Raw genomic sequence first — 12,055 nt, 5'->3', positions numbered from 1 at the left:
GGCCGCATCAGACCAGTCAGAAAACTGATAAAAGCAAAAACAATTTGCTCGATATAACGATATCAGCGTAGGAAACCTCACGTCTCACCAACACTAGGCAAAACAAATTATCCGACTTCCCTCGGCGACCATGAACGCCATGAGACGAAAATAACGTGTACTCCGCCATTCCCAAGGTGAGCACTGCCGTTTACGGCAGGTCTTTCAAATTTCTAAAAATATGAAAGGCGATCGGCACACTAGAAGAAAGGAAGAGTACATTAACGTTCACGAGGACTGTATAAAAACGCTAAAACCAGCAAAGAGGGGTTTCAGAACAGCCGAATCTCATCTACTTTACCCGTATTAAATGGCCGCTATCGACAGGGGATCTCAAGTTGATTCCGTATTTCTAGATTTCCGGAAAGCTTTTGACACCGTTCCTCACAAGCGACTTCTAATCAAGCTGCGGAGCTATGGGGTATCGTCTCAGTTGTGCGACTGGATTCGCGATTTCCTGTCAGGAAGGTCGCAGTTCGTAGTAATAGACAGCAAATCATCAAGTAAAACTGAAGTGATATCAGGTGTTCCCCAGGGAAGCGTCCTGGGACCTCTACTGTTCCTGATCTATATAAATGACCTGGGTGACAATCTGAGCAGTTCTCTTAGGTTGTTCGCAGATGATGCTGTAATTTACCGTCTAGTAAGGTCATCCGAAGACCAGTATCAGCTGCAAAGCGATTTAGAAAAGATTGCTGTATGGTGGGTGTGTCAGGTGGCAGTTGACGCTAAATAACGAAAAGTGTGAGATGATCCACATGAGTTCCAAAAGAAATCCGTTGGAATTCGATTACTCGATAAATAGTACAATTCTCAAGGCTGTCAATTCAACTAAGTACCTGGGTGTTAAAATTACGAACAACTTCAGTTGGAAGGACCACATAGATAATATTGTCGGGAAGGCGAGCCAAAGGTTGCGTTTCATTGGCAGGACACTTAGAAGATGCAACAAGTCCACTAAAGAGACAGCTTACACTACACTCGATCGTCCTCTGTTAGAATATTGCTGCGCGGTGTGGGATCCTTACCAGGTGGGATTGACGGAGGACATCGAAAGGGTGCAAAAAAGGGCAGCTCGTTTTGTATTATCGCGTTATAGGGGAGAGAGTGTGGCAGATATGATACACGAGTTGGGATGGAAGTCATTACAGCATAGACGTTTTTCGTCGCGGCGAGACCTTTTTACGAAATTTCAGTCACCAACTTTCTCTCCAGAATGCGAAAATATTTTGTTGAGCCCAACCTACATAGGTAGGAATTATCATCAAAATAAAATAAGAGAAATCAGAGCTCGAACAGAAAGGTTTAGGTGTTCGTTTTTCCCGCTCGCTGTTCGGGAGTGGAATAGTAGAGAGATAGTATGATTGTGGTTCGATGAACCCTCTGCCAAGCACTTAAATGTGAATTGCAGAGTAGTCATGTAGATGTAGATGTAGATGTAATGTTCCTTCCCATCACTGTATGATCTTGCCCACCGAGTTCCACAAGCATTTTGTGCTGTTGGCAAACTTCATTTTGACAGCCAGCGGCAAACGTCTAATTTTCCAGGAGAGCGGATTTACATACTTTGTTCCGCAGATGAGCGCAGGCCTCTGGTCCCCTCCCTGCGTTCTGGGAGGTGACTGATTTAACTTCCGTCCCGCCATTCGGCGCTCCACAAGTATGTGGAGCTCTCTTCACTCGGAGCTTATTTCCCTCCACCTCTCAACTTGTGCTGTAGCTGGTAGCGGAGAGGGTGGCTGCAAACGCCGCATAACGCCGGAACGCCGTACTGCAGTGCCTAGCTTTGGAAGAGCAGTTATAAACGCGGTTTTCCTTATCATGCAAATAACTGGACGTGAAATCCAACCATTGTCTTCCCGTTACAAATTAACTACTCAACCTAAAGAATCTGACTTACGTCTCACCGTTACGGCTGTTGAGTCAGCAAGCCCAAGTGAAAAATGCACGACATTAATTATGTATTGGCAACAGTTAACCTTTACAACAGAACAGCAAACCGACCCATTTGTTTCAGAAGGGCTTAATTATTAAATACTACAAGGGGAACAATTGCACTCAAGCGGCCTGTTACGATTATGACACTCTGTGTGTGATGGAATACGCCTTACACAATGTGGTCATATTGGCCCAAAACGCTTGTAGGGATGTTGCAGGGCAGGTTGTAGTGAGATATAAATGTTACGAAATATCTTCGACATGTTGCGCTGTCTTCGAGTCACTTGGCACTGAATTCAGCCAATCAGTTCAAAAAACGGTTCAAATGGCTCTGAGCACTATGGGACTTTACATCTGAGGTCATCAGTCCCCCCTAAACCTAGAACTACTTAAACCTAACTAACCTTAGGACATCACACACATCCATGCCCGAGGCAGGATTCGAACCTGCGACGCCTTGATTGGCTACTAAATAACTTGGAAACGGCAAAACGTATCGAATAATTTACCTTAAGTCTCAGTACAGCCTTCTATGCAACATCCCTATAGGCGTTCCAGACATTTTCTGATAGCCATGTAGACGCTCTTCTACGCACCGTAAATGTTTATGCAAGCTGTATAGCCCAAAACACCTCCGAAGTTTACTTAAATGCAAGAACTCTGACCTCTGAACACACAAAAGAGAACTCTTCTCTGAGCATTCAGTCGCAGTTGATCTGTAGTGTATGTTGTCAGTGCTACTGCATTGGCTGTCAGTCTACCAGAAAGTAATGACACAAAGTGCTGAAAAAGAAAATAATACAAAATAATGTTCATGATTTTGTGAAACATACTACATATTTGTGAATGTCATTTCAATAAGACAGGGAATGCACCCGTTTTGTAGCGCCGTTACCAGGTTAAAGATAAAATTTGTGGGAATGTATGCTGGAACGTTGCATTAATCGTAAGTGGCTAGTGAGAGTCGTGTGTCGACATTTGGGTTAAGACTACATGCGAAACTATTGCAAGACAGGCTAGCCTCCCCAGGCATAAATTTCCAGTACAGCTAAAAGCGTGGTGCACGCAAAGCAATATTTCTGTCATCGGGGTTTCGAGGGCATTCCCAATTACATGATGAGGGGCGGTACATTAGCACAACAATTGAACTGCAGCCCTTAATAAACACTTGCTGAATGGAAAGCGATGCAGAGCACTGACAGTGGCTGCAAACATGGAAGATACAACGGCAGTTCAGCGTGTATGTCTGTCCGTTGTGGAAGGAAACAAAGTTAGGGCCACGAATGGTTGTATCAACTTAGCTAGAGGAAGAAGCGCTAAACGGAGCACATGACCATGGGCAGTCTGACCATGAAGGATGGAGAGCAATGAACTCAAGGGCAGCAGAGAAATGCTGGTGTAAATGTAGAGATGGGTATGTGGATCAGCATGTGAAGAACTGCATGAAGAGTGCACAGCATACATACTTGAGTCACAAGTGAGTACCATAACAGAGAGTTCCAGAAACTTCAAATCTGTTAGAGGTGACTGGAGTGGATCTGTGAGAACCATTTAACTGGACTCCAGGGGGCATCGATTTATGCTGTAGATGACTGATTATTTCTCTTGGTATGTCGGGATGACGTTACATGTAAAGAAATTAAGCAGTCCACCCTCAGGCGAATGGAAGGACAGAACAGGTGCATTGAACGATGGGGCGGATTCTGAGTTACTATATGAACTCTCCCCACAATATGTGGGGCACGTATCATTCATCTGTAATGAGTACACACATTTCAAGGGTCCACACCAGTACACGGTTTTCACTGTATGATGTGGTGTGTGGAAGAAAAGTACCATCGTCATTTGATATGATTAAGGCAAAAACAAATAATGGGGAGTCAGTCTGCGAGTTTATGAGAACAGTGAAATGTGTATGGAAGTGAGTTCATGGATGACCACCAAGGCATTAGAGAGGCAGAAGAGAGCTGTCAAACTCACTGGAAGCTTACTGCAGTACAGAGTGGGACAGTGGGTGATGTCTTGTAGCTCTTATACACCGTAAAGCAAGACAAAGCCATCTGTGACGCAGTACAAAGGTAATTATCGGATAACAGCAACTAAATCACCCACCACTGTTGCGGATTAGGTAAACAATAGTGCATGTTGGATGCCTGGAACAGATCAGAAGTGCTCCAGAGTCGATCTTAGGGATAGTAATATTGGAAGCAGAGGAGATAGCGGAAAGGAGAAAGTGGAGCGGTGCAGTGGTAAGTATTAATGAATCAGTTCAAAAAGTGCATTGATATTAACGAAGTAGCAGGTATATTTTTATAGTGTTTATTGATGATTATTTAGGATATTATCTGTGGGTTACTGGAAGTAATATGTTAAAGCTGAACTTACAAATTTCGTTGTAGAGTAAGGGATCTTTAGGTTTAGGTCTACTATGCTGATTGGTGCAGCAGACTTCTTAGGGAGGAGTGAATATGATGACAGTCCCTTTCGTAGGTTGCTGTACACCGACGACGAGGATGGCGGTACTGTACCTCGTTTACCAGAAGGAGTAAGAGAAATATTGAAGATATGGAAAAAAATATGACAGTGACGGACTGTGCAGTTGTTCCACATTTGGAAAGCAACGTAGCATATATTTTGCCTAGAATGGATTCGACAAATCCTTGGTAGCTTTTCGAAGCTTTGTGGCACCAGATATCTAAACATGGGTCACACAGTTCGTGTGAATTATTGGCAAGTCGATTCTGAGTGAGGAGCTGGCGCCCTATAGCGCCCGGGATGTGTTCAATTGGGTTATGGTTGCGCGAAATTGGTGGTTGAGAAATCAACTCGAGTATGGCTGTCGTGTTCCTCAATACAGGGTGATTAAAAAGAATGAATATATTTTAGATGTTTATTACAGACGAAGTATGAAAATGGAAAATGTCATTGTATACAGGAAGGTTTAAAATTTTGCGGTTGCATAGACATTGTACGACACACTTAACATGAGCACCATGCGTTGCTCGAGAAAGGTCGAAACGGTAGTCTATCTCATTTCACACACGAATCAACAAATCCCTCTTTACTGAATAGAGAGCGCCAACATCTCGATTTCTCAAGAATAGCTTACATAGGTGGGATTTATGCACCCCCACGCAAAAAAATCGCTGTGTGTGAGGTCTGGTGACCTGGGAGACCAAAAGCCACGAACAAGATCTTGTTGTCCACATCTACCAATCCAACGTCGTGGGATTGTGTTGTTAAGATAAAGCCGCATCTCAAGGTGGTAATGAGGCGGCTCGACGTTGCGCATCAAAAGGAAATCATTGGAATCTTCGTGAAGTTGGCGGAACAACCAATTTTGCAGCATGTGCAGGCATGACATTCTTGTCACAATTTCCTCTGAAAAAAGAAAGGTCCATAAACTTTGTGAACAGAAGTGGCACAAAAAACAGTTTCGGTGAGTCACTTTCATGTTCGACGACGAAGCCAGGATTTTGTGGCCCCCAAAGCTTTACATGATGGCTGTTTACTTTACCCGATAGATGAAACTTCGATTCGTCCGAAAAGCTGAGTCTATCGGGAAAAGTATCCTCTGCCATATTTTGCGGAACTGAAATGGAAAATTCGTAGCTTCTGTTATTGTCGTTGGGACGCAATTGCTGCAGTAACTAAAACTTGTAAGGCTTCTTATGCAGTTATCGTTTCAGAACACGCCACATAGTTGTTTGAGGAAGTTGAATTTCCTGGCTTGTGGACTTCCGTGTTATTCACGTGAACGCATCGCAGATACGCCAGGCATCTCCATCAAACGTGCGTGGCTGACCAGTGCTCTTCCCTTTGTCTGTACATCAGCTTCCAAACATTTTGTACGCCAGTCACAAATCCTCTAGTGCAGAGGCGGTGAAATGGTGCAAATGGTTCAAATGGCTCTGAGCACTATGGGACTTAACATCAGTCATCTAAAACTTAGAACTACTTAAACCTATCTAACCTAAGGACATCACACACATCCAAGTCCGAGGCAGGATTTAAACCTGCGACCGTAGCAGTCGCGCGGTTCCAGACTGGAGTACCCTAGAACCGCTCGGCCACACCGGCCGGCTGAGGCAGTTAAATGACCGTTTTACTTGAGCAATGGCTTGGATTCGCGAAAATTCCAACACAAAAAATGATGTCTCATTGTGGTGCGCTCGGAAAGTTGCTACAAACAAACAACATTGCAGTTGTCTCGAAAATTTGAAACGTCCTCTGCCCAGTGACATGCATGACGTCTTTCTACATCTTATAATTTATCTGTAATAAACAATTGAAATCTATTCTTCCTTTTCTCATACTGAAGCACGATTCTGGCCATGTGACACGGACATTTATCCCGCTTGAAGATGATATTACCGTCCGGGAAGACATCAAGTATGGAATGGAATGACATAGGTAGTCTGTAATAATGTTACTGTAGTTCTCGGCTGTCACAGTGCCTTACATTACTACCGAATATTACATTACTACCACAAATTACTTGAAATGACTACACAATATTTCTTCACTGTTAGTAAAGAACAGGAAAAGCTTGTTAAATTGTAGAATTAGGAGCAATAATTAAATTTTTCTTTACGAAAACTATTTACGAAAAGATATGTATAATCACTATTCTTTGAGATAAACAAATATCTTCTTTATAGGTCTGTGGTGAAATTTTAAAACTGCTATAAATTAATTTCATCAGAGGTCCAAGAACAGCTTTGTCATTCGTAATGGTTGTATGTAACCCACTCCGGTTGTATGCGGTGTTCTGATGGACAATGGTCATCACCATCGGTGCAAAATACGTAACAAAAAAGCCGCTGACGGAATGAGAAGAGTAAATACCAAATAAACTAAATTAGTGATGTAAGTACGACAGTGCTTCTATATGTCTCCTTCCCATTTCGACTTGTAGTAAGATGATATAGCCCATGACAGTTGTCTAAAAACTGGAAGAAGGGAATTTGGTGTTTCAGGTCTGAAAAATAGATGACTCTACTAGCAACGCGGGAAAAGTGTTGAAGAAATAGTAGAGGGCACTGAAACTAAAGGAAAGAGCTACAGACTAAAAATCACTACTAATAAGACAAAAACATGTGCATCAAGGTGGACCCACAATCCCATGTTTTTATGCAAACGGGGACCAAAGGAATGGTTTCAAGATAAAATGAATGCTGTCAATATTGACTCGACCATCCCGATGTCATTGTTTCCACTGTCAGTGGCTGGAATGCCTCTGTAGATTAAAGGTATCAAACGCATCACTCCAGCCTCAGCTCTCCCAATATCTGAAAACGACGAGAGGCTTTAGTTAGCCCCCTATGTGGCAGAAACAGGCCAACTATGTGTTACGAAATTTCAGGTATTTCAACGCAATCGAAGCAATGCATTACAGCAGATTAATGTTCTAGGTTGAACAAGGATTCCACTTGTCCCTCAGATATATTGACAACCGCCCCTTGTAGCAAAAATGTTTTCCAGTAGTAAATTAAACTACACGAAATATCTAACAAAAACTTATTCATTCTTTGTCTAGCACTAATAGCGTCCACGTTCGAGGAAGAGGGATTTTGCGGTTGTTCATGAGAAACCTAAAAATTGTGATCTTTACACGGTAGCCACTCCCACCCTCACAGGATTTTTGATACGCTGCTCATGACACTCCCTCTGGCACTGTACAAAAATTGCCCTCTATGCAAATTTTATACCCACAGCCGACACTTTTTGGTCTACACTGACTGGGCAATTTCAGATCCTGGACCGTGTGCAGCATGACAGTATTATGAAGGAAGCGGTGGACTCCCAAAAAGGGAGACACAAGGGCACTATTAATGTAGAAACCTGATGACGGTGGTGACTACTATAGTCATCAGAGCTAATATATATAGCAATAAAGCTATTATATATCCTAACAATAAAACTGTAAAGCGATCGTGTCTATCTGTCTGTCTGAACTCGATAATCTATAACACCACTAAAGGATTTTTCGTGGGGTTTCCACGGGTGACTTTAGCGTAGCTCAGGGCAACATATACAAATTATTTCCTCAAACTTGGATCACGAAAAAAGAAGATATCGAAATTTAAAGTTTTGTAAATGTGAAAGTGTGTTCGTCTCTTACCTTTTCGTGACTAAACTGCAGAAATGATTTTAATGAAATTTAGTATGGAAACAGCTATAACACTGACGAAGAACGTAGGCTACTTTAAAAATTGTGTAGTAGAAGATATTTAATGATTTGTACAATAGTATGAGAAATAGAGGTATAAAGGGTGAGTCACTAACCATTGCCACCAAGAATAACTCCGAAAGTATGATAGGAGCTGAAACGTTTGTGGGACAAAAGTTGGATGGGACAACGGGGGACATATTATTACGTTGGCTTTTTGTTGCAAGGTGGAGTCGTTTCAGAGATAGGAAGAACTAATATTTTCTTTAACCGGATGCTATAGTTTGGTACTTACTTTCTGATAGCAGCTATCGAGACGAATCCATTGATGTGTAACAGTAAGATCTTTGAAGGTCAACGAATGTCACAAATGGGGCGTGAACATACATTTACAGAAGGTGTTCGAAGTGATGAACATCGGTATCAATGCAGTGCTGCAATCTTCTTATCATGGACTGACTGGCATTTCCTATCACATCGGCCGTTATCGACGCATATGCTCTGACAGTTCTCTCTCGCATATCTTCAGGTGTAGTTGGAACGTCATCATAAACAATGTCTTTTAAGAATCCCCAGAAGTAAAATCAGATGCGTCAAGTCTGGCGAACGAGTCAGCCACAGCATGTCCTCCGCGTCCAATCAAACGACTTGGGAATTGTCTTTGCAACTCATTTCTAGCCATCAGCTAAAAATGTGTCGGACTTCTATCGTGTTGATACCACATTCTGTTCCTTGTTCCTAGAAGCATTTCTTCCAATAACAGACCAAATGCTTCTTGCAGGAATGTAGTATACTTCCTACAATTAAGATTTCCTTCGATGGAACGGGGACCTATAATTCTGTCCTCCAGAATCCGACACCATACATTCACTGACCACGGCTTTTGGTTCAAATGGTTCAAATGGCTCTGAGCACTATGGGACTTAACATCTTTGGTCGCCAGTCCCCTAGAACTTAGAACTACTTAAACCTAACTAACCTAAGGACATCACACACATCCATGCCTGAGGCAGGATTCGAACATGCGACCGCAGCAGTCGCGCGGTTCCGGACTGCGCGCCTAGAACCGCAAGACCACCGCGGCCGGCACGTCAATGGCACGTTAGATGGATACGCCGTATTCGGCGAATGTTTACTATTTGCACGATATAAGAAAGAGAATTGTCAGAGCATGTGCTTCTATAAGCGCCGGAGTGATAGGGAATACCACTCAGTCCGTGATAAGGAGATTGCAGCACTGCATTGATACCAATGGACATCACTTAGAGCACCTTCTGTAAATGGACGTTCATGCCACCTTTATGACCTTCGTTGACCTTCAAAGATCTTACAGTTTTGCCTCATTGGACTCGTCTCTATAGCCGCTATCAGAAAATAAGAACTGAACTATAGCATCCCAATTAAGAAAGTTGGCCTTCACCTTTCTGACGCGATCCCATCTAGCAACAAAAAACAAACGTCATATTATGACCCCCGTTGTCCCATGCAACATTTGTCCCACAAACTTTTCAGCTACTGTCATACCTTCGGAGTTATTCTAGGTGGTAATAGTGACTGCGTGATGACTGGGTGTTGTGTGATGTCCTTAGGTTAGTTAGGTGTAAGTAGTTCTAAGTTCTAGGGGACTGATGACCATAGATAGTCCCATAGTGCTCAGAGCCATTTGGAGTTAGTGACTCACCCTGCATATTTACTCTTTGAAAAGATATTTAATTTTTGCCTTTTGAAAATTTTCGTTAGTTGTCAACTGACACGTTCTACATAATGCAATTCAACAAAATGAATGCTATGATTATGCAACCCTCAATATGTTTCAATCATACTCGCATACTGTAATGCAATACATGCAAAAGTAAGCCTGTTACATTTTCACTACTCAACCATTCAACCAATTTCGATGAAGTACGGTTTGAAGCTGGCTTGAACCCTGGGAAACGACATAGGCAATGATATGAAGTACAAGAAAGAAAATTCAGACAGTGGAAAACTCAAGATAGAATGTAAGAATATTACAAAAAAGAAAATTCGACATTTATAAGTGTGATGTAGAGGATGTAACACATTTATTACATCAGTGAACATACACTGAAACAAAAAATTATTACATTTGTTACATAATGTACACACTGTGTAATGCATAGCTAGTTCAAGAGCACCTGCCCACAGGCAGCCGCATGCACCGTTCGGCAGAAACACTGTATGTATGCCACGTCATGACGGGCTGGGGTAGCTGGCGGAGAGTGGAGGTGCATGTGTGTGTTGCGTAACGCTTACTTGAACAGGCAGACATGTAGGAGAAGCCGATGTTATTTCAAGAACAATAGTTAACTTACCATCATTCACCTTAGCAAAACTATTGAAATATGAGCACAGATGGAAACAACGGTACTATAATAGTTCTTCTGAGTGATGGTTGTATATTGCTCAGAACAGTTTGTGAGCCACCCCATGACGTTCATAGCTTTTTGTTTGTTTCCCCTTTTCTCACCAAAATGCAGCAAACGTACGGACACCTGTGTAATAGAAGTGAAAGAAAACTTGCATTCTCAGCGTAATTGAAAATGGCGCTCTTTCTCTTTAAATGTGAACAGGAAATCTGGTTGCATACATTCGTTAGTCTGTCGACATTGTTAGTAGGATGGTTTGATGCTTAGACCGTGCTTCTATAGTCTCTTTACGACAGGAAGGTCAGGCAGCACCATAATTTCCCCACGGATTACACGTTATACAAACTGGCATCATTTGTACATTCCACTATAACCACGAGTCTCAAAAACATTAAAACCTTCCCCGTAGTGATCGCTCGTGGGCAACCACACAAAATTTGACCACTAAATCCAAATTGTGGCTACTACGTATCTCCAGGAGAGTGCAAAAATCCTGCACACTACCTTTATTGGGGCAACTGGGAGATCCGTGGCGACTCACGCGACCGTCTCCGCAAGATCAATTTAGTCTAGGCGTCCATTACAAGTCCACTGAACGTTGGTGTGCAACGAAAGGCTCAGGGACACACTTGAAATGGAACCTCCAACAATGGCACTGGTTTCTTCTCACCAACGAGTGAAGAATTAGTCAGCTGTCTGATGACTCTCAAGGAAGAGTTTGGAGGCCTTCAGACATCAGTTTATATCTAAGGCCTGCAGTGCCACTTGTTCAGCAGGGAATTAGGTAAATAATGTTTTACGTCAGTTACCGTTCATGGACGTCGGGGCCTCACATTAATACCTAGGATAGTAGAAGGGCTGAACGTCCTGTAAAGCTGACGACTAATATTTTGGCGCTCGAATTGCAAGGCGAGAAAAAACGAGAATACAGCGCCCAGCTCTCGAACAGCTTCCTGCAGTTGGAGGGAATGGAATGCATTTTCGGCATCCACTGACTAGGAGCTGACCGAGTGCGCTTAGGAACAGTTGAAACTTGCATCACATACACCGTATAACTACAATGGAGCCGTTGTCAGAGGGCGAGACTGGCTTGATCAGCACCATTGTAAGTAGTCTGTCTATATGTTTGTATGTTGGTAGCCCAACCCTTGTTCACTAATGTACGAGCAGCCCTCAGCGGCTCGCCATCTTACTTACAACTATTCATGACGTCGCCTTCCGGCTTAGATCTTTTTTAATATGTGACTTGTAAGTAGTGCATCTTTCTCCAGTCAGTACAAACTTTAATTTTATTAATGTATTAAATACTTAATATGTTTTAGAACAGTTAATCTAATTCTGAAGACGACGCTCATGGTAGCGTCGAAACCTGGTCAATTTTGACATAATATTTGTGACCGAAGGCTAATATAATTCTGACACGATCACTGAACCTTGGTAGCTATGTTCAAAGTTCTTTTTTTTTCATAGCTAACACTTGGTTCAAGAATCATGAAAGAGGGTTGTATACATGGAACAA

Source organism: Schistocerca gregaria, chromosome 5 (assembly GCF_023897955.1).
Source record: "Schistocerca gregaria isolate iqSchGreg1 chromosome 5, iqSchGreg1.2, whole genome shotgun sequence".
NCBI lineage: Eukaryota > Metazoa > Arthropoda > Insecta > Orthoptera > Acrididae > Schistocerca > Schistocerca gregaria.
Note: the sequence above shows the minus strand (reverse complement) of the source record.